The sequence below is a fragment of the Mastigoproctus giganteus genome, chromosome 14 (genome assembly GCF_048544385.1).
Source record: "Mastigoproctus giganteus isolate SK-2022 chromosome 14, ASM4854438v1, whole genome shotgun sequence".
In the NCBI taxonomy this organism is placed as follows: domain Eukaryota; kingdom Metazoa; phylum Arthropoda; class Arachnida; order Uropygi; family Thelyphonidae; genus Mastigoproctus; species Mastigoproctus giganteus.
Genome location: NC_143588.1, coordinates 101133807 through 101158643, shown reverse-complemented (window position 1 = coordinate 101158643; position 24837 = coordinate 101133807).

Sequence of the window (24837 nt, the reverse complement as noted above, 5' to 3'; positions counted from 1 at the left end):
TTATGTTTCATTTTAGTGAAACATAAAATGGAGATATTTTGAGCTATTTTCATTTAACTGAAGACGTAACACCAGGTGGCATTATAATCGCTCCGAGTTACATTTTATGTTTTGATATTTTACAAACAGCACAATTAAAACTTAGCTTTATAATCAACATAAATGTATTTAATAACTAATAGTAATAATTACTTAAATTATAATTGATTATTATTAATAAAAGCAATATTTTATTGATTGGATTTTTTATTATTTTTTTATTTTTATTAAAAATCGGTGTATTAAATAAATTTACACATATTAAAATTTATAATTAATAAATATTACTTCCTGAAGAATAATTTAATAATTAATTGTTTTTAAAATAACGAATTTAAGCTTTTTCCAAAGTATTGATTATTTTTTATGCAAATTAGGAATAATTCCCCAAGAAATCAGACAATACCGCCATCTGGTGTTATATTATCTAGGCCATTTCAGTGTGGCTGAAAGTAAGATATTTTGGGCTATTTTCATTTATCCATGAAACTGAAGATATGACACCAGGTGGCATTATAATCGCTGCAAGCTACATTTTGTGTTTTGATATTTTACAAACAGCGAACTTTATAATCAACATAAATGTATTTAATAAATAATATTAATAATTAATTAAATATAATTTATTTTTATGATTAAGAGCAATATTTTATAAATTAAATTTCTTATTTTTTTTCGTTTTATTAAAAATCTCTGTATTTAATAATTTTATAAATATTAAAAGCTATAATTAATAAATGACACTTACTGAAAAATAATTTAATCATTAATTGTACTTAAGATAATGTATTTAAACTTTTACCAGAGTATTGATTAAATTATGAATAATTCTGAAAGATGTCACAGGAAATCAGACAATACTGCCACCTGGTGTTACATTATCTAGCACATTTCAGTGAGGCTGAAAGTAAGATATTTTGGGCTATTTTCATTTATCCATAAACCTGAAGACGTGACACCAGGTGGTATTATAATCACTCCAAGCTATATTTTGTTTGGATATTTTATAAACAGTGAGATTAAAACAAATGCTATTTAATAAACATAAATCTATTTAATAAATAATATTAATACTTAATTGAATTATAATTTATTGTTATAAATAAAATTTCTTTTTTTTTCTTTTAATAAATGTTTCTACAAAAAGAAACATTTATTAAAAGAAGAGGAAATAATAATTTTTACGATTATTGTTCAGTTCAGTACAATTTAAATTTTGCTGAGTAAACAAAAAAAATGGAGAATTTTTCCTCATTCATTTGTGTGTTCAAAATCGCGAACAAAAGAGGAATTTTCATTCATTCTAACGCTTCGTCGAATACAATAAATTATAATTATATTTCCTAAGATGCGCAATATTTGTGGTTGGAAAAATTTACAAAGCATATTAATTAATTTGTTTATTAAAGCTAGTATATTAGTTAGTTCGTTAAACATTCACTATACGAGTATATAATGCCTTGTCATCCAAACTTTCTAACTACTTCTTTTTCTTTTTTTTTTCTTTCTCTGTCTCATGCATCTTCTAGATTAATTACAACTGCTACGGAGTTTGAATGTGTCTGTGGCAAATTAATCAACATCACCTATAATTAAGCAAGGGAAGTAGAATAGAATAGAAATTACTTATTTAATTAGGAGGAAATTGCTACAGGTAGCATGCTTGATGTTCGTCCTGATTACAGACACCAAGTTCGAAGAAACAAGATGTGATTTCCAAATCCGACAGTCTGTTTACATTGAAGCTGGGTTGCAAATTCTCCATTTAATAAACTACTGCTCCACGTCCCCATTCTAGAGGATTATAGCATCCATTATAGTAATTGTGCTGAGGAATAAAAACATTTTTTCATTCCTCATCTGCCTTTAGAAACTTATTATCAATACTAATACAATCAATCATAAGAAAGAGATTTCTTGTACGTACTTCCGGTATGATATTTTGCCATCTTTGTTCTTAGGTTATTACTCTTATATGAAATATAATTCTTACGTTATGCTCAGTAGATGGTTTCATGTGAAACATCCTTGGGGCACCTACAATGGATAATTAAAATAAGAGACATATACTTGCGATTGATGAGGGGAACAAAGGGGTGCTCTTACCAAGATAGGCTTAAGTTCTGCAAATTGCAGCGTCTGGAGACTAGGCACATGCGAGGTGTTCTGATTGAGGTGTATAAGGCCTTGAATGGGTTGAGCAGGCTCAATGCTGATGGGATTCTTCCTCTTGTTAAGATTAAGAACCTGAGGGGGCATAGATTCAAATTGAGGAAAGACAGTTGTAGAATAGATGTGTGGAAATTTGCCTTTAGCCATCGGGTAGTTGATTGGTGGAACAGACTTCCATTTGTTGTTGTGGAAGTTGATAGGTTAAATAAATTTAAGGCTGAGGTGGACAAGCGTTTGGAGTGAATAGATGGATGAAATGGGAGTTTTTTTGTTTTTTTTTTTGGCTGATGCTACATACAGTGTAAGCTTGCTTTCTTGTTTCGCTTTCAGTCTTGTTGGATACTCTCGAGAACGCTCTACACTTGACTTCGGCATCGTTGACCACTCAAATTTTATTTTCGAAAATTACTTATGTGAAAAATATCTATAGCGACACCTAACAATGGAATGTAACGAAAATGCGAGACGAAAACAGAAATTGTTGACAAATATTTGTATTGTTGCAATCATACTTCCATCAGTAGTGACTGCAGGAAGTATGATTGCAATGACTGTTCAACAAATGGCTACAATCAAATGGTTAACTAGGCTTGGATTTTGATAACCTCTTCCAAGCCATGGATGTTTTCACAAAAATAAAAAGTCTTTCGTGCGTATACAAGGTACACAAGCGGGTTTTTTTTTGTTGTTTTATTGTGTTTTTCTAATGCAGTGCGACGAAAGTGCATTTGCGTTTTCGTTTTGTAAATCGGTTCACTATAACTCCAGATATCGCACCAGTCATGAAAAATGCTGCACGCGCTCTAATCACACTACTAGTGAGTGCTGGTGAAAGACGCGGATGACGTAATTACTTCCGTGAAGCATTTTTCGTGACCAATCAGATTTATTCCGTTGAAATTTTTGTAGGTGGGCCCCCAAAGATGGTTGACATCAATAACTGTATATATCATTATGTTTTATACTAAAAACGAAGAATGTTTTGCTGAAATAGAGTTCAGACCAGGAAGGGTCACGTTCAAAGTTAAAAAAAAAAGGTAAACTGCTGCCACTGCAGGATAGAAGCCTCCTCAACGATTCAGGTTGAGGGAATGAACCGTAATCTGCCACGCTGGTTCAGTGCATGGTTGGCAGATCCAGCGTATTTAGCAGTCAGTGGCTTGAACCCTGGTCAACTCAAAGAGCATGTGCTCCCGCTTCTAACCACTCGGCTAAGGAGGCTTGTTTCAAGAATACAGGGTTACAAATAATATTCTAACAAGATCAAATCACATTTGTATGATATCGCTAGAAACTAATAGTAGATGTTGCTTTAACGAATTTAAATAATAAAAAAGACAACTTTTTTCATGGGATTCGAAGGTAGGCCTTTTACACCCAGAGTGAACGAAAAGTGATTATGAATACACTGCGCTACCCTCGAGGGTGTTTTGGGAGAGGATTGCTTGGTTTCATATATATCTCGAAAACTGTTATTTTATTTAAAATTATTTATTTACTTTTTGTTATTACTTTTCTTGTGTGCATCAAACAAGCAAACCCACCGAAGAATACACACAATTACAGACAAAACATTCGGAAGCTTCATTGCCTTTACATCCTTCCCGTTTAATTGACACACAGAGGTAACTACTCCATATACTCTTCCTAGAATTAAAATATCATTGAGCAATGGTACTGCCCCGATTTTGTTTATTACCGATTTTTCTTTATTTTGCTTTTTTAACAACCCACGTTTGTTAAATGTTACTTAATGCGTCGTGCTCGTAAGTCATCAGAGCGAACACTTACCACTCTGCAACTGGCTCACATAGTGGAGATATGGCAAATAATCCATGCGCATGTAGAGAAACTCAGCTGCCGATGGATGACTAGATAGTACCAAAAGGACATTGAAATGTCTGAGTACACCACACCGTTCCCGAATTCTCCAAATATTCATGGACCTTTTTCACAAAGTGGCTGAGTTATTCGATCTCAGGAGACGATTGCATGGTTTTTCTTCCCGGAAACTATGGTTTTTCATCCATCAAACCGACCTTAAACTCTACTACAACAAGAACAATCTTTGGATGATGATATTTTTGTCCACTACTGTATATAAGTATTTTCCATGCGTATTAGCCAACAATACAGTTTTATTACAGTCATATGGTCTTCTCATACTAAGTTACATCTCTTCTAAGGAATTATTTTGTTTCTTTATGTAATAATTCACGCAGTCACTTATTATTTGTTTGGTGACGATTTTAATAGATGAAGGGAAACGTCTCTTATTTTCATTCTGCACTTTTTACGCCCTTTTCGGAGGTAATGCCTTTGTGATTAAGTTAGTTTTATTCAAAGTCTTTCTTAGATACACCCATTTCTTATTTTTACTCAGTGATTTCAATCTCCTACGCTGTATTTCGCATGTAGTCGAGAAACTACAAAAACAATAATGTTATAATCAATGTTCTCTCTCCGAAATTCGATTGGAAGTGACAATAAGCATTTCTTAATTTGAAATGAAACTTGAGTAAGGGGTGGAGTGTGTGTTCTTTCAAAGAATACCTTCTAGAGAGAGAGAGAGAGAAAAAAGAATTTATAGTTTTTCTCCTCTTTTTTTGTAGTATTTGCTTAGCTCTGTGCACAAAAATAATGCACAACGCCTTTTCGATGTTATTTGGCACAGTTAATGTGCTTTTTCCGTTTTTTTTTTCTTTTTCTCATTCTGTCTCCCACTCCTCCCTTCTTTCTCTCTCTCTCTCTCTCTCTCTCTCTCATTCCATTAATGTCATCTGCGTTGCTTTTGTCGCGAGAAGGGAAAAAATCGAATTTTTTGGTAACCTAATAATTTAACATTGAATTGAAAAAAAAAAAATAAAAGAAAAATTGTTACTAAATCAGTTCTTTCGAAGTACGCTTTTTATTCGTTAAGTATTTTATGTCAAAAACAACATTTCTATCGGTAATATAATTGAACCAGAAGTGCTCTATCCCTAACATTTAAACTACAAGTGACCACGAATGACTAATTTTGTTTTCCTCATCTAAATGCAACTTTAACAAGCAAGATGCTTTTCTAATGGAGTTGGCAGAGCTATTTTTTTTTTCATTTAGCATTAAACATTCTATAAAAAAATAGAATGCATATTGAAGTGTATCTAATAATGTTGTACATGCGTGTACTTTCAATTTCTATAATAACATCTAATATATTTGTTCAATCCACCTCCATTTGAAATCAAATGTTCCGGACCAAGTTATAAAACATAACAATAGGAGGTTAAAGTTAATTACTTGGATGGATTTGTTATTGATAAACTCCAGGATGAGTCTATTTACCTCAGCTGGGCAATATACACTGCTCTTGGGGCTCTACCTTAGAATAACGATGAAATAGAAAGACGGAGAGGTATAAGGAACATTTATAGGGGTTGTATAAGAATTACCAAAAAGGTCACACTACAGAAGTCGATACAAGATGGTCACATGACATCAGTACGGTGCATGATCTCCTCCAACGACTAAACAGGCCTGACAGCAGTGAACCATGCTCGATATAAGGGTGTCGACAAGCTATGGCAACAAATCCCATTCTTCTACCAGCGCACACTTTACTCATCAAGTGACCTAGGAGTGAGTTGTCGGCGTGCAATGCGATGCCCAAGGGCATCTTACACATGATCGATCGGATTTATATCTGGTGATCGTGCTGGCTATGGCAGTCGCTGGATATCTTCAGTTTCAAGATATTCCTCCAACACTTGAGCTCTATGTGCAGTGGCGTTTTCGTGCATGAAAAGAAAATCTGGGCCAACCGCACCCCTAAAAAAGTCGCATATAGGGTTCGAGGATCTGTTCTCTGTACCTCTACGCAGTTATGGTAGCCCTATCAAAAACATGAAGAGGGGGACAGCCGTTTTTCCCTCTCAAAACGAGAAACACCGCCTTCATTGTAAGTGTCCCTTTCTCTGATGTTGGAAGGAGATGGTACTGCAGTCCTCGTTGTCTCCAGATGGAATATCTATAACTTATTTGTAGGCTAAAACGGGACTCATCAGAGAACAGAGCTACACCACGACTTATACCACATTTTCTACATTTTCTGTTAATTTTGTCTAGCAGTGTAGTTTGGTTTTCAGGAGTAATTATCGATAATTTTACAAGTGCATTTTTCTTCGAAATTTTGTGTGAGAGATGCCTGAAAAATTTATGGAACGGTACATGAACCTTGAACAGCTTGGTTAAATTGAGAGAAAGCCCCTAACGAAAGATTTTATGTGGGAGTCTTCAATGTCGAAGGTACAAATGAATTTCTTAAGGAAAAGAAAATATCCGTGGCGATATTTTCTGCAGTCCGAAGACAGCGAAAATGGATAAAATGTTGGAAAACTGCGGAACTTGTTCGTACAGATCGAAGACATTATCAGAATGATAGCAGGCCAATTGGGGATGGATAACGAGAGTATTCGTTAACTATCGGTCTTGAAATAAGGAAGGTTTAATGCGAAGATGATGCTAAGAAACGACTCGTTATCAACGAGTGAGGCAAAATAAGTCTGAATTGACCGTTTCAACAACGTTCAATCGGAACTGAACTTATGAATAACTTCTATAAAAGATGAAACACGAATATTTCAGTATGGTCCCAAGACGAAAAGATAGTAAACAGTAAAAGACAGTGCGTTCTCCAAGACCGAAAAAAACGAAGATGAGAAAATCAAGGTTACAGATTATGTCATCGTTTACTTTGATAAAAATGATATTGTCTGCTCTGAATTCGTTTCCCAAGGACAATTTATCAATAAACTTTTAAAAGGTGTGAATTTTTCCTTGATAAGTGAACGTGCTGGCTCACTCAGTTATCCGTAAGCAAATTGCAGAAGGAAAGATGGAACATCCTCCTACTACTCCTCTTCCCGGATTGGGTTCCACTTAACGTCTTTCTATTATTCCCAAGTATTAAAACTTCGCTGAACAGGAAACATTTTGGCTATTTAGAAGTTTAGCAGCTTACGTCGAGGACATTAAAAACGATATAAATAAAAGAGTTTTAGAAGAAAATGACTTGTGCAGAGCTAACCACGGAAACTACTCCGAAAAGTACAAAAATAAAGAATGGCTAAGTTCAATTTTAACTTATAAAACGCTACTGAAAAGGTTGATTATCTGCAGTGAAACTAAACAGCATCTCTAATATGTGATAGAATCCATGACGACTTGGGAATATTTCCAAACAGCTGTGTACCTACCAGTTCTACGTAGAGCCACGTGCATCGACTACACTCACCAAACAGACAAATTTTTACTGTGAAAATTGTCTATTAAAGTGAAATTTTCACATCGTGGCCAAGTTATTCGATCTCGATGTGGACAGTAGAATTCCTAGGCCGAAACTTGGGATTATTTATCTAGCACCAAACTAACCTAAACACACGCAATCAACAACACGATACTGGACACCTCAATGTCTTAGTAACTGTATTGACAAAAATTAAAAACCACAGAAGTTCCTTTGTCTTCAGATGATAATATCTGTCGATCAGCTTCAAGCTTACTCATCTGTAAAGAGGATATTTGTCCATTAGTCTTGCTCCAGAGACTACCTTGTCTGTTCCAACTCAAATGTGTTCTTCTATGAAAAGGAGTAAGGGGAACAAAACCCATAAGTTGTCTCTCAAAGAGTTCCTTTTCCTAAAGTCATATTTGGAGTACACCACTTGATTTGTATTCTTAAAGAATTAATACCGAAGAAGGGTTGGTATACTTACGTTTGTTCGGTAGTTGAGTGTTCCAAAATAAAACAATAAAGTGAAAGCAAGAAGCTTCTTTCATTTCCCCAGAGGTACGGTTAAAATATATTTATACTTGTTCAAACTTTTATTGATGGACAGAGTTTCTTACGCCGACAAACTTCGAGGAATGCATTTTACCTACCAATAAGTTATCAATAATTTAATCACTTTATGTAAATAAGTTACCTAAATCTTTAAGAAGTCAAAAACTTTTGTCTGTCTTCAATTCTACTATTGGACAAGTTTTGTTCATAGTGTCAATAATACGGATTGCTCTTCGCTTCAGAAGACTGCACACATAAAAACCTTATTGGTTTAGGCTTAATATTCTATAGACGTTATACACGGATCAGACTCAATAGGGAGTGGCTGTTGAGACATTCATATCCTTCTCTAGACCACCGGCTTCCGTTTTTACTCTATCATACTTTCCGATTTAGCGAAAAGGAAAAAAAAAACCAAGAGCAGATGACTGTCGCGATAAAAATAAGGGAGTGAACGAACGCATAGAGGAGACAGCCTCCCCAGAACTACAAGAGTAACTTTCCGGTTATACTCCTACTGTCCTGCAAACTTCATTCTCCTGGGCATCTGGTGGTCGTAATACTTTCCGATCGAGCGAGCTCAAGAAGTGTACGACACATCTCCGAGTTGACTGCAAATAGGACAGCTCTTGTAATTGTTGGACTTATGCTAAAGCTGAGCAGGTGGTGCAGGGAAAAGGCTGTTCGTCCCTCACTAATAGAGTAGCGGGTAGATTTAGAGAACCCGTCTCTGATGCGGAAAGAAAACGATTTCCACAGGAAGTTGCTATTAAATAGACGCTGGAACTTTAATGTACACTCATGATACAATGCTCTAAAAGACATCGTATGCAGGAGGGAACTCTGTAGATTACATTGACAAAATTGATTTTCTCTTCACTCTATGGCTCTGTCTTCCTTTGTGGAGATTTTGAGATTTTCTTGCCCTAAAATCGGTTATCTGTGGGGGAAGCGTCCGTATCCCTCTTGTGTCTGTCTCGTATTATAGATGTAAATGGTTGATGGGGAAGATGGGCTGCATATCCAATACGTCTAGGAGAGAAAAAAAAAACAAATCAAAGCTCTGTTTAAAGAAGACAAAAATGAGATTTACACAAATCAAAATATTGAAATAATTGAAAGACGGCTCATTTGGTGTTCCTTGATGTATTAACGATCTTAAATTAAAGAATATCATAAAAGTGTCGCAGTTATTTTAATATTCTTAAGTATAATATAAAATATCGTTTTCTTTTAATTATAATTCGGGTATCTCTTGAAAAAATTATTTTATTATTTTTTTCTGTTTCAAACCACCATCAAATTTCATCAAACCGCCCAATGCTATTGGACCCTAATTAAAATAGCACCAGATATAAATACAAATAATCAGCAAAAATCTGGAGATCTTTTATATTACTCATCAATCGACTAACCGATAAGAAGCTTATTTCAAAATGGTGTTCATTTGTTTTTTTGAACTTGTCTTCGTTTATAATAATGGAAAGAACAAGACAATGCCTGGTATGGCAACTCGTTAGCAGAACTTCAGCTGATTGCTTGTGTGCTTAAATTAATCAGGACACATCCATGTCACCAAGTCATTGGTCGAAGTACCTTATCCCACGTGCCATCTACAGTCACTTTTGTGGAGAGGTTCCGAGAGGCCGGGGTCTCCGTGCCTATTTATCGTCTCATCACGGATTATTTCCAGAATCGCTCACTTGTGGTCTCCAGTGGATCCTGCTCTGTTGCGAGACCTGTGACTCGCGGTTGCCCTCAGGGATCAGTTCTTGGACCAGTATGCTGGAACGTGGTCCTTGATGGGTGGCTGGCTACCGAACATAATTGCACTACTAAGATGGCTTACGCAGACGATTTAATTATCCTTGTTTCTGAAACTCCAGACTACAACTTGAAATCCGTGCTAACGAAGTCCTATCGGACCTAGATGAGTGGTGTAGTACACATAAATTAACTATTTCTGTTCCCAAAACGAAACAAATTCTTCTCAAAGGAAAATTAGACCCAAATAGACCTCCATGTATAAAGATTAAAGAACAATCAATAAAATTAGTTAACTCGTACAAATACCTAGGAATTATGTTAGATAACAAACTTCAATTCATTACCCATGCTAAATACGTACTAAGCAAAATCAAGACTTTGACAGGCAAAATAATCAGAATTACCAAAGGTTCTTGGGGTCTAAAACCCTCTACTCTCAAGCTGTACTACAAATGTATCTTTATTCCTATTGTCTGTTATGCTGCGGGCGCTTGGGGCCCCAGTATACGCAGAGTCATGGTGGAAAAAATCTTGACTCAAGCCCAGCGCTTCTTTCTGATTGCAACTTCAAGAGCTTGTCGCACAGTTTCAACGTCGGCATTACAGGTAATCAACGGCAAACTACCAATTAAATACGAAGTGCTGTACAATTACTTTCAGTATTGTAGAAAGAAGGGTATTGCGGCACAGTTCAACCAGTTTTCTGTTAACCTAGACGTGCCAGTGAAAGAAGACAACACTAGATTAAGAAACCAGTTCCTCCAGGAATGGCAAAACGAATGGACTAATGCCAACACTGGAAGAATTACTACCCTTTTTATACCCCAAGTTTCCGAATTTGACAAAAAACATTGGCCCTGGTTTAACCCAGGTCTTCACCTAACTTTCCTTCTATCCGGGCATGGCAGCCTAAACTCAAAGTTATTTACTCTGGGTTTGGCTGCGTCTCCTCTTTGTAAATGTGGCTCAGAGGAGACAGTCCAACATATAATCTTAGAATGTCGATATTATGTAGACATTCGATTTGAACTTCAGGCATTGACCGAAGTTTTTAGAATGTAAAGAAAATTATCAGGCACTGGCTAACTTTGCAGACAAGGCTTTCCGCAGAAGGAAAGGACTTGCCGGCTGAGAATAATTATGTAATAAGTGTACTACCACTGTATATAGTTGCCTCCTTGGTATTAATCGTATTGTTACAAGACCTCTGATGAGGAAATGTATTTGTATTTATTGCCGGAAGGCAATATTAGCATTCAGAATATGTAAGTCGATGTGCCAGGATCACTGTTGGGTGGACGGTGTCCTGGGACTTCGGCTTGTAAAAAGGTACATAAATTGTAAATCTTAAATTGTATAAATTGTAAATCTTACATTGTATAAATTGTAAATCATAAATTGTAAAACATAAATTGTAAATAATAAATTGCAAAACATAAATTGTATAAATTGTAAAACATAAATTGTTATAAATTGTAAGATATATATCGGACCTCATTGTAACCGAACTGGTAGGTCCTAACTATCTGTATAGTTGTGTGAGTTGTGAAGGTTAATATAGAAGTTGGTGCCTTCAACAAATTGTAATAACTCAGTTGCAAGTGTTAAGGTTATATAGTATGTTTGTAATCATTCCTGTGAAGATGCTGGATCAAAATGTTTTGTAAAACCACAAATTGTGAATAATGTACAGTTATTCTTCAGCGGCGGATAGGGGAAACCCTGGAGCCCGCAGAAAATAATAAAATATTTTGAATACTTTGAGTCACTTTTGTGTTGGGTATCTTTCTGAAAATATTTGGTGAGATTTGCACCACTCTGGTCTAAGAAAACTGACAGCACCTCATTTCACTGAAAATTCCATCAAACCACCCAATGCTATTGGACCCTATTTAGGGAAGCACCAGATCGAGACTGTGACTGCTAAATACGGTGCTATTTCTTGTATTCTTTCCAACTTTTGAACTCGTCTGACCGTGTGGTCGTCCCGGAGTATAAACAGAAAATTTATTATTTATTTAGACACAAATGATCAACAAAAATAATTTTAAATGACTTCAAACCTTCACTCATCTGGACAGTTACCGATATAAATATAAGGAACTCGTCAAACTGGACTTTAGATAGGAGAGTTCACTGGTTCCCCGGATCAAGAGTAAAAACATAGTTGGTTCTTTCTTACTAGACATCTCCAAGGGGTTAAGACGTGGCTCATGCTAGAAATATATTGTTCAGGAAGGAAAGGTTGTTGACTTTCATTCTTAATGGAAACTGAGAATTCTGTCTGCTTCTGTATCGGGATCTGGGCCCACTTGGACAATAGACTCTTTTCCCTTTCGAGAGGCAACCGCTAGAGATCAGCAGCTGACATCCGGAACACAGCATTCCTGAGATGTATGATTAATTGGTCTGGACCTTTCTTTTACCAATCTCGATCTGGTAGTTGTTGGGCAGGATGGTGTACACGCGATGCACAATCTCAGTCTGGTAGTTCTTTTCTTTATGAAATCGGTCACAGCAATGTCCAGGGTGAGGAACATACCTATGGTATTGGAAGGGAACATCCAGTCAACAGATTTTATCCTGTTCCTGGGTGACTGCATTGTAGTTTGGCTATGTCGACAGGGTCTGCTGGAAGTTGGGTGGTGAAAGACAATCTCAGCTATGCTAGGGATTTCTATCTTTTTGCTGATGAATTTTGAGAGGGTAGAAATGTTCATTTTGATTAGAATCAGTTGTCAGAGTACCTAATCTAGATTTGCTTGAAGGGTACTTCTAGTGGTGGTAAATTTAATCTTTATTTTTTTATCCCTGACTCCTCTCCCTTAGTCCAAATTCTTCTTAGTCTTAACAAAATCTGGACTCGTCATTCACACTTTAATACTTTTTTCAAGAGAATCTTACCAATTTGGCCAACGTCTTACCAGAGGCAAGACGTTGGCCAAATTAAATTCAAAACATTACAGTGGAATTTGCTTTAACTCACTTCGAAATATTCGCTGTTTACAAACTAAAACTCGTTACGAAAAGCACATTTTTAATATTTATTCCCACTTTTATTCCTAATTTATACGCGGAAGGAACAATTCTCGGCGAGGGATTAGCCAGCGGGCAAAAATAAGAATTATCAAAAGCCACGGTGGAAAGCATTTAGTGGTTGTCATAGAAACCAAACTGACACATCCACAATAGATCAAATGCAACATTTGCTCCCGTTATATCTACAGCAGCAGCTCTCCTCGAGGAAGTTTGATAACTGTTTAATAGCATACCAACATAGCGTGACCATGTCGCCATCCCATCATACTAAAGAAATTTATTCAATAAAATAGAAAGAAAAAAAAAAATCATATCCCGTGTAAAGAAACGTATTAGCTGTAAGCACGAATATGGTAATAACAAGGAGTTTTGTATTCCGAGCAGTTACAGCAACACCTCATTAATCTTTTCTCACTAACATGGCATGGGGTGTTTCCTTCTCTCCAAAACAATCGAATAATCCTTCTCTCTCTCTCTCTCTCTTTCTCAGTACAGATTTTTTATGCATTTTCCAGGAAATAATAAAAACGAATAATTTATGAATCGTTCTGTTTGGTTTAATTACCAAAAATCTTTATATAGCATTAACAATTAACGAATCTGATTGGTGATATTTGAAAAAACCTGTATTATTCAAATAAGTTGCTTTAATTATCATAATTTACATTAATAAGTGCGTGTGATACGTTTTGTTTATCTTAAATATTTACAGAATTATATTACTTTACATTGCAATGATGTATTATAATTTATTTATTTTTATTTACAAAAATTGCGAAATTTATTTATTTATCTTAATTATTTTCCATTAATTCTGCCATTAGTATTAGATAAAAATAAATGCTCCATAGAGGTCGCTTCTAAATGAATAAGCTTTTCTTTTTGAAAAGGTCCCATCGAATATTTTTTATTTTCATGTTTATCATGCAGTTTTCTGGAAAGTTCTTGATTTTGTATCTTAAAACAAATATTATATCATATTATATTAATAAAATATTTCTGTTTTGCCAGTAGCAATAATAATTAAGAAAAAAATATAAATATATATTTTTCTTAATTATTATAGACTACTTCTGTGATTAGTATTAGTTGAAGATAAAATCCAGAATTTTTGTTCATAGAGGTCGCTTTAAATTAATGTGCTTTTTGGAAATTATATTAAATATTAGTAATTTTCATGTTTTTTATGCAGTTGTCTAAAACGTTTCTAATTTTTAATTTAAAAGCAAATATTATATTAATACAATATTATATTATATTAATAAATTGTTATATTATATTAATATAATATTATATGAATACAATATTTCTATTTTTATTTACAAATTGTCATTAATTTTTCTTAGTTATTATCAACTACAGCGGGGCCTCGATTGACGATGAAAACGTAAGTCGAGGCCGATATTCTTAGGAATCGATATACCATCCATACGATCTTTTATTTTAAGGATCGATGATATTTGCAAGTCATCATCATCATCAGCCATTTTCAATCCACTGCAGGATGAATGCCTCTCCAGCAACTTTCCAGTTCCTTCTGTTTTGAGCACTGGCCATCCATTTACTACCCACAAACTCATGAATTTCATCTATCCATCTCCGCCTTTGTCTTCCAGGTTTTCTTCTAGCTCCTCTTGGATACCATTCTGTTATTTTCTTAGTCCATCTGTTATCATGTCTTCGAGCTATGTGTCCTGCCCAAGACCATTTTAGTTCTTTAGTTTTGATAAGAATATCCTTTACTTGAATTTGCTGCCTAATCCATGTGTTTCTCTTCTGATCCAACAGTCTGATTCCCAGTATAATTCGTTCCATTCTTCGCTGTGTAGTTCTCAGCTTCTCTTCCATTCTTTTGGTGAGTGCCCACGTTTCACTTCCATAAGTCATGGTGGGTAGTATACACTGGTTCATTATTTTACGTTTCAGACAAATTGGGATATTGTTCCTCAGTATGTGACTATATTTCCTGAATGCTATCCATCCAAAATTTATTCTTCTCTTGACTTCCAGCCATTTATCATTATTACAGCTAATGACCTATTTACAAGTATCGATGGCTTTCCAATATAGCTGAACATCACTCGTACTATTGTCCTCAACCAATTAGAGTCTTTGTTATTGTTCAACGTGTGGCGCGCGGAACATCACTCTAACGATTATTCTATGACGATCTGAAACTTCATGTTCCATCAACCAGTGGCAGTGCTGTGCGCTTTGAAGACTTTAAAGCCAACAGAGGCTGGTTTTAGCGCTTCAAATATTGAATTCCAAGAGTTAGTTGATCAGGAGGGTTATCTTTCCCAGCAGGTTTTTAACATTTACGAAATCGTCCTCTTCTGGAAGCGAATGCCCAGGAACAAGTACATCACTAAGGAATGAGGCTAGTTTACATGGGCATAAGCCTATGAAAGATAGGCTCACTCTTCTGTTGGGTGCTAATTTCTGTTGAGATTTTAAGCTGAAGTCTTTGCTTGTGTATCACACTAATACCCCCCCCCCCCATAGTATTTAAACAACAAAAGGTCGATAAATGCATCCCGGGATTGTTTTGGCGCAGTAACAAGAAGGCCTGGGATACAGGATATGTCTTCAATGAATAGGGCTTCAAGTTTTCTGTCCTTCAGTGAAGAGTTACCTTGAGAAAAATAAGTTTCCTGTGAAGGCAATGCTCCTGCTGAATAATGCGCCAGCCATGATCCCAACCTTGTTCAATCTCTTCAGGTACAATTTGACTTTGTTCAAGTCAAATCTACACCACGGAAATTTTCGCAAGTTGCTTTGCAGCAGCCCCTGGTGAAAATCCTCTCACCCTCAAAGATTTTTGGAGGTCGAAGTTCAACATGCTGGACTGTGTGAGGCTGATTGTAAGTTCTCGGAATGATGTTTCAACCAGGTGCTTAAAATCAGCCTGGAAAAAAGAGCTGACCTTTAATTATTCATAACGTTGACGGATTTGAAGATTATGGTGCTTTGACAAATGATATTGTCACTCTTATTAAATCAATGGGTCTGGAGTTTGGCGAAGAGGATGAGGAAGATCTTATTGATGCTCATGGGTGTGAGCTAACAACAGAGGAGCTACAAGAGTTGGAGAAAGTTACGGAGAATGACACTGTACTTCAGGAAGCTACAAAAAAGTCGTCAAAATCAGTCCATCTGGACAGTTTATTTACCAGTAGCAACAAATGACTGAAAAGATGCGCGATGCTTGATATAGTCCCACCACCACTACGCCACCATTGATGTCATCAGCTCTGCACTTAAGGTCTGTTTTTTTATTTTTTAATTTTAAGATGTTTTATGACTATTTATTAAGTAATCTTCATAAAAAAATCAAATTTTTAATGTAAAAATGAAGTATAATATGCAAAAAATACCTATTTTATGTGTTGTTGGGGCCCCCACTGTATTTCTCTAATTAGTATTAGTTGAAAATAAAATCCTGCATTTTTGTTTATAGAGGTCGCTTCAAAATTAATAATTTATTAATCCCAATCCTGCGATTTTGTTCATAGAGGTCGCTTCTTTAATAATTTCTTTTTAAATATTTATTATTTTCATATTTTTTCATGCAGTTGTCTGAAAATATTGTTATTTTAATTCTGAAAACAAATATTATATTACACCATATTTTATTAATACAATATTTCTCTTTTTATTTACAAATATTCATTTATTTTTTCTTAATTATTATCAACTACTTCTGCGATTAGTTCAAAATAAAATCCTGCATATTTGTTCATAGAGGTCGCTGCTAAATTAATAATTTCTTTTTTGGAACATTAAATAACAGTGTTTATTATTTTCATATCTGAAAGGATTTGTGATTTTGAATCTAAAAACAAATATTATATTATAATACAATATTTCCTTTTATTTATAAGACATAAATAAAAAGAAATAGTATTAATTTCCCAATTTTCCAATTAATAATAAATAAAAATGTATGATTTAAATTTTCTTGAAAGTTAATCCAATTTTTCTCAATAAATAAAGGAATGTTTCTTAAAACATTTATCATTTTCGATTTGGGATTATGAATCGAAAAATAAATATTGAATTATAAAACAATGTTTCATTTGATTTATAATTTATATTTTCCTCAGTTACTGTCGACTACTCCAATTAGCATTGAAAATAATTGCTGCATTTTTTCTCCATATCAATTTCTCTTTTATAAATAAAATAATATCGCCTGAAATATTCATCACAATCATTAAAAAGATACTGTATCTTGAATCGAGAGAAATCTATACAAATATCGATAGAAGGAAACAGTATTTGTTGCATATGGTGTGCGTCTATAGAAAATAACGCTTATCGCTGTTCACTGAACTCGTAGCTGTTAGGGTACAATGAAGAGTACGAATTCAGTGACATCTGACCAATTAATTGTCAGATCCATCAACTTTTATTATTGCAAAGAATTCTTTGAAGAGCTTTCCTTCGAAAATCAATTTATTTCACACTACCAGAGACAACCTTAAATGGTGCACTTCTATTCCCTTTGTGAGCTCCATTTTAAGCTAACGATTTCCGAGTGTTGACAAGACAAATCATCTGGAATAAGATAGCAATGGGATACATTGGGGTGACGTTAAGTGCAAGCTCCACCACCAAGAACAATTGATGTGCGTGGCCAGTATTATCAACCCCCTACCTTTTCATTAGAGACCATTGGTCCTATCCCCAAGAGAAACAGGATTACGAGGACCTTTGAAAGTATTTGGTAAGTAATGGCGCTTCAAGCAGGCCCAACCAACTGTAAGGGGTTGCTTCCTTTATTCGCGAGGCTAAAAACGTGCAGAAACACGTTCTAGTAATGGTCGTCTTTGAGTGGCTCGTTTACCAAGTCTGATAAATCTTGTGAAGACATGAGCGTGACCACAACAATAAGGATAAAGAATGAATTTTGCTTTTTTTATTTTATTTATTTATTTTTTTCTTCTTTCTTTGCGCTCTTGCTAGTCTCCATGAGTATTGCCCAGCTAAGAGGTTTATTCCGTTTTATTTTTCCCGGAAATAGAGAGACCAGAGACATGTACTCGAGACTTGGAAAAGAAATCACAGCATCACGTACGAGTTTAGCCATTTTAAGCTAAGAATGGATCTCTTTTGGAGTGCACAAGTGCACCCGTTTAAAGCTCAGTTGTTATGCTTGGAATTCTTAAAGTGTTACCTGTTTCTAGGGAAAACAACCAAAGATGCTTAGAGAATATTACTTCGGTTGGATGTTCGGATTAGGGGAGTGAACGAAAAGATTCGATTTCTGTATGGAAAACATAGTTGAAGGAGACAGATTTAAAAGGTTGCTACGATGGAACATTTTACAGTATCGACACGTCAGCACTCGCAGTTATATAAAAGAAAAATCTTTTTATGTCATAGGTGAAGTCACGTGTTTTCTTAATCACTTATAAAATTCTATCCCTTAAAGGTATTGATTTTAATTTCAAGAAAGGGGATTATGACAATTTAAGAAGCTACACAGCCTTTATCAACTGGGCAGATTGTGGATGGAGGGTGAATATATTAGAATTATGAATACTGTTAAAGCAATAGTCACAGAAGCCATGAACGCATTATACACTCAGTGATCACTGAATTATGACCACCCCAACCATAATGGACTATAAAAGGCTGAACAGCTTCGCACGTTAGAGAAGGGGTAATTTGCATCTAGTCCTACAAGAAGTGATAAAATAGCAGTTATGGACATAGTAAAGATATCACGAAGTTTCAAAAGGGCATCATTGTGGAAGCTCGTGCGTCGAGTGCTTCCATATCGGAAACTTACGTCCTCTCCGAATCACAGAACCGGAAGATTTTTTTTTTTTTTTTTTTTTTTTTGATTTGGTAGTTGTTGGCGCATCGGCTTCTGTGGCCATATTGCACCTCCAAAGGTTTTTGCAGTACAGTGATCCAAGCCCGAGGCGGGAATCGAACCCGCGACCTTTGGGTTGCCGGGCAGGTACTTTACCCACTCGGCTAGCCCGGTCGGCAACCGGAAGATGGATATTCGTGGTGAGCGAAGGATGCAGCGCATTGAACGGCCTGAGGGATGCAAGAACAACAAACTTGAGGGATGCATGAGACACTCAGACCTATGAGTTTCCACAGAGACAATCTCTCTTCACCGCTGATCATCATCGACGGCGAATGCTGTAGTGTCAACAACACGATGGTTGGATACTGGACGACTGGAAACGAGTGTGCTGGTCAGATGAGTCCAAATGCTTCGTGCAACAGGCCGACAGACACGTTCGTGTGTTGCGCAAGCAACACGAGTCCATGTCCCCATCGTGCATGGGCCCACTATCCAGACAGGTGGCGGTGGTTACCTAGTATAGGGCATGCTTTGCTGGAAAGAACTACAACCCCTGGTGCGTATGGACCAACGTTTCACTGGTGAGGTCCACCGGCAGCTCTTAGGAGACCATATGCAACCTACCAAGTTGCTTTTTTTCCTGGACAGAAACGGGGTCTTCCAAGTCGATAATGAGCAGTGTCATTGGGCCCGCACTGGACTCGATGAATCGAGGAACGCAGTAAGATATCACCCATCTTGAATTGCCTTTAAATTTAAAGGCCAATCAAGAAGGGTGATGGGTTCACTGTGTTTCGATTCACCTGCCTGACCTCACTCCAATAACTACCGATAGGTCAGTATGACTTTAATGGTAGGAGAAAATCACGGAGGAAATTCTAAAGCGGTTAATCCGAAGAACGCACAACATGTTTTTTTTAAAAGTAAATCATGTTTAACTATCGTGGTGAGCTATTTTGACACAGTAATTCATGAGCTGGAAGTAGGGTTCAATTTCGACATATTTTATTTGGGTTTTAGCAAGACATTTGACTTAGTCCTTCCTGAGAGGTTACTTTATAAACTGGGTTACCGGAAAGATTCTAAAATGAATTGCAGGGTGGCTGAAAGGCAGGAGGCAAAGAATTATGAATAATAGATATTCTTGAGATTGGTGTGATCAGAAGTGGGGTCCAACAAGGATTGATGGTCCAAGAACCATCTTGGACCACTGTCGTTTCTGATTTTCATAAACTCATCGACGAAGAGTAAAGAAGGGTAAAGAGTAAATTATATGCAGCTGGAGGGGAAAAAAGCCAGCCACGTGCGTTATTCCCAAGTGTGGAATAACATATCCGGAAGCCTGTGACTACTAAATACAGTGCTGTTTCTTGTCTTCTCTCTATATTGTGAACTCCTCTGGCTGTGTGGTCGTCCCGGAATATAAATAGAAAATTTAAAAATTTGAGAAGATGTAAAGATTGAGAGAGTGGTTATTGATCAAAAGAAAAACCCCATCGATGGCTCATCGTACATTTTAAGACCACATTTGGAATAGTGTGTCCAAGTATAGAGACCTCATCTGAAAATCCATCCTGAGCTTCTTGAAAGGGTCCAAAGACGTGCAGCTCGCGAGGAAAGACTTCAATTATGTAGGCTAAAGAGCATGGCAACCAGACACCTGATTGAGGTTTATAAGGCTCTAAGAGAGATTAGTAAAATGAAGGAAGGAGGAAATTTCACTCTTATTCCAGAACTGGGTGGCGATAAATTCAAATTATGGGAAAAGATAATTGGTGTGAAATATAGAAAATTTTATTTTAGCCAGCGGTTTTTTAATAAAAGATTTCATAAACATCATTAAGAAGTCCTTAAGTGGGTGGGATCCGTGTTTTATTGCGCCCTTTCTGCCACCAGACAGCCCATCTGAGCAGAGATTGCGACTTCCTCGTGTGTAGCCAGTTTTGTTTTATTCTCACCGACTTCATTGTGGAGGAATGATGTGAAATGGTTGGCTCTCCAGACAGGCGTACAATAAGAAGCGAAGTTCAGGGAGGAGGTTTGACATCGGTGTTAAATCCTCCTCTACTTGAATGGCTTCTTTTTATCATTCGTGTATGCACTGAGACTGTTTATACAGAAACGTTCTGGCATCATTGCATCTCACTTCAAACGAATATCTGTCAGTATCTGTTTTTAAAACGTATTTCTCTTTCTATGAGTTCTATTAGCTTTCTTTTTTTTATATTATCTTTCTTTATTCTTTTGTCTTTCTATTAAGTATCCATCCAGGTAAATAATCTTTTATTTATACTGTATTAGATTCAATGTTTACCAACCCTTCAGTTTCATTTCTGTTTAAAAATCCTTCTTCTTTGCGCAGTTGTTCTTTTGTTTGTTATCAAAGGGATTAATAGCACTGCTACTGTGTAAAATTCGCTTTTAATAACAAATATTGCTATTAATTTTATTTATTAAAGTTTTGTTTAATAAAAGGGATTAATACAGTTTATAAATTCGCCATTTTTGTTTTTTTTTAATTTTTTTTAAAAACGTTAGAACTTTTGTTCTTTTGTCTGTTTTCAATTGGATTATGGTAAATACAGTGGCGCTACAGTGTAAAATTTGTCTTTTAATACTAAATGTTTCTATTAATAAAGATAATATAATGTTTTCTATAAAATAATAGTGTATTCTATATTTAATATTTATATTTTATGTTATTTCGAGTAATGTTTAATATTTGCTGAATAAACAAGAATTTTAAAAAACACCTTTTCTTTTTCAAATATGTCTCTTCTGGCTAATTACAAGACACATTTTTCTAAAATTTGAAAGATACACTGGTTGGCAAAAAAAAGAGGAAACATTCGGTTTGTAGATTTGATGTCGATGAATTCAAATATGGCAACCATATTGCTGTAACAGCCACCAATTTTAAGGGAGAAGGAATTAAAATCAACAATTAAGTTTCTAGTAAAAAAAGATTTGATATATTTTAATAAAATGTTACATACAGCATTAAATACTGAACAGTGGGTCTATTAACTTTATTCTATTTACAAAAATGTTTATCTGATAACAAAACACCTCGATTTTTGCCTTTTATAATCGTCCATTGGTGTCTACCATATGAGATTCCAACAGTAGTTCTCCAACATATTTGGACTCCATTTTCCACTTTGTATCTTTTCAAGATGGTGGATAACTCCACCATCTTGAAAAGATACTTCATTTTTCTGGCCTGGTGTAGTTTCTGCCCTTTTTTTCACCTTGTCCCATGGGCCAATGGTATTGAAAATATATTTCAAGATGGTGGAGTTATCCACCATCTTGAAATAGCAATTTGATTTGAGGACCCATAAAAAATGCTTCTTGATTAGACGCAGTCTAATCAAAAAGCGCGTGCTACGCACTACTGCTCCTGCCCACCTGGCTACGGAGGCGCCCATCTTCTGGAGACTCCTTTTCCAATCCTCAGTCAGAGAGAGTCAAGTCCATGAGTTTCTGGTGACTTTGACACCTTTTGTTAAAACAGGACCAACTTGTTTACCAATGTTTATTAAAATACAGTTTATATAATAATGGGAAAACGTAAATAGCGAGAATGTTAAAAGCGGGAAAACGAAGACATTGAAGATGAAAATGGACATGGAAAATCGTAAAATACGCCAGTAATAAACCGTTAAGAATTCGTAACACCAGACATGCGTTTCTCAAGAAATCTTCGCTTAACATGCGCAGGTCAACAAAGCACCAGGTGTTGCAACCAGTTTATTATGGACAACGAAGTCAGCTACAACTTATCTACACGGAAGACAGTGGACCATTATCATTTACAGAAGCTGGAGTTGCCTCTATCAGCAGGGAGCAGATTGCGAGAGAATGAAAGATACTGCATCTTTCTCTAGCAAGAAGATTACACCCAAAACAAATTTCTCCAAGGCTTTCTGTAACACTTGAACCAAAAAAACAACCATTTTCTTTGTAGAATACTTCATGGAGTATTGAAACATAAGTTGCTTCAGACAAATTCTTATATTTTTTCACACACTCCTTGCAAAATATTTATATGTAGGAGTCACCACTAACGGGACTCAATCCAATATGCAAAAAAAGAAGAATCAAGTTTGGCATTGAAATCATCCACTGAAAGAATTCAACTCTTCTATTTTCCCCCGTATAATTCTTGAATTTAGTTCGGGGCGCGGAATTTCATGATCTCAATATTCCTGAATCAAGAATATAAAATATTCTTTCAGGAAAAAAAATACATCTTAGATAGCTAAAAAACATTCTAAACTCTTTTAAAAAAAACTCCAAAGTTTAACTCCCTTCCTCAATAAAAAAAAAAAAAAGAAGTCAAAAGGTTGTAAATGAAAGGACATCAAAATGGCGACAACTATACGCAATTGTAAACAATAGCTGGAAAGGTCATTATTGGGTATTATCGAGTGGAAATGTCTCAAAACAATTATTGTAAGCTACTGCCACTGTCCTAGATGTAATCAAGCTATAGGATGAAGTAGATGGTGGCAAATTGTACCTTGTTAGCACTTTGCACACTAACTGTTAACAAATGGAAAGAGCACCAGATTTAAAGACTAACCAATATTAAATACTCATTCAGAAAAAAAAAAGTAAAGATCTTAGATAGCTAAAAAAAATTCCACCCCTTCTTCAAAAAAAGAAATAATAATAAGTCAGAAGGTTGTAAATGAAAGGATACCAAAGACACCAAAATGGCGACAACTATACGCAATTGTAAACAATAGCTGGAATGGTCATTATTGGGTATTTCCACCTATACCTGGTGGATATGTCTCAATTATTGTAAGCTACCGCCACTGTCCTAGATGTAATCGAGCTATAGGATGAAATAGAGGGTGGCGAATTGTCCCTTACTAGCATTTTGCACACTAACACTTAACAAATGGAAGGGGCACCTGATTGTAAAGCCTAACCAATATTAAATATTCTTTCAGACAAAAAAAAGCTAAACGTTTTAGCTAAAAAAATTCTTAAACTCTTGAAAAAATTCCAAAGTTTTCACCCCTTCCTTAATAAGAAAGAAGTCAAAAGGTTGTAAAAGAAAAAAAGCAATATTAAGATATCAAAATGGGGACAATTATACGCAATTGTAAACAATAGCTGGAAAGGTAATTATTGGGTATTATCGGGTAGAAATGTCTCAAAACAATTATTGTAAGCTGCTGTCTTTGTCCTAGATGTAATCGAGCTATAGGGTGAAGTAGAGGGTGGCGAATTTGTCCCTTGTTAGCACTTTGCGCACTAAATCTTATCAAATGGAAGTAGCACTAGTTGTAAAGACTAACCAATATTAAATATTCTTTCAGAAAAAATGGTACATATCTTAGCTAAAAAATTTCTTAAACCCTTGAAGAAACTCCAAATTTTCCACCCCTTCCTCAATAAGAAAGATGTCATTAAGATAACAAAATGGTGACAATTATACGCAATTGTAAACAATAGCTGGAAAGTTCATTATTGGGTATTATCGGTTGGAAATGTCTCAAAACAATTATTGTAAGCTGGTGCCCTCATCCTAAATGTAACAGAACTATAAATCGAAGGGTTGTCCAACCCTTCCAGTATCCAAAACGTGCAAGATGCAAAAATGGAATTTTATTCGCTTTATCTTTTCCAATACAACCCTATCTCACCTGAACTTTTTTTACCCCCTCCTACATTTATTCTCTAAGTAAAATCAAGGATGATCTCCTACGATGTGCAATCTCCATCCGGGGAATGCGTCACCAACGAAAACATCTATATTAGCATATTAATTATTTTCTAAGGAAAGCCAATTATTCGGAGATATCCCCTTATCAGCGAGTTCACGGATGAATGAGGTCAGTGCAAATTACGTGAAACAATCGACTTTTCAACACCCTCACTTAATTTCTGTAGCTTCGTCTTTTGCATACAGATTCGGGGGGGAGGGGAGGGGGCAGATCTTTTCTCTTTTAAAATACATCGGGCGTAAAACGTTGCTCCTTTGATCACTTCAATGGACTCACGGACGTAAATGGTAAACGGAAGTAATTGTTGGTGTTTCGTTTGGCATGCCCACACGCAGACGACATTTCGCTACAGCGCAGCTGATAGATAAGGTCTCTCAATGGACCATCGTACTATCGTGGTGGTAATCAGTGAGTACCGAATCTGG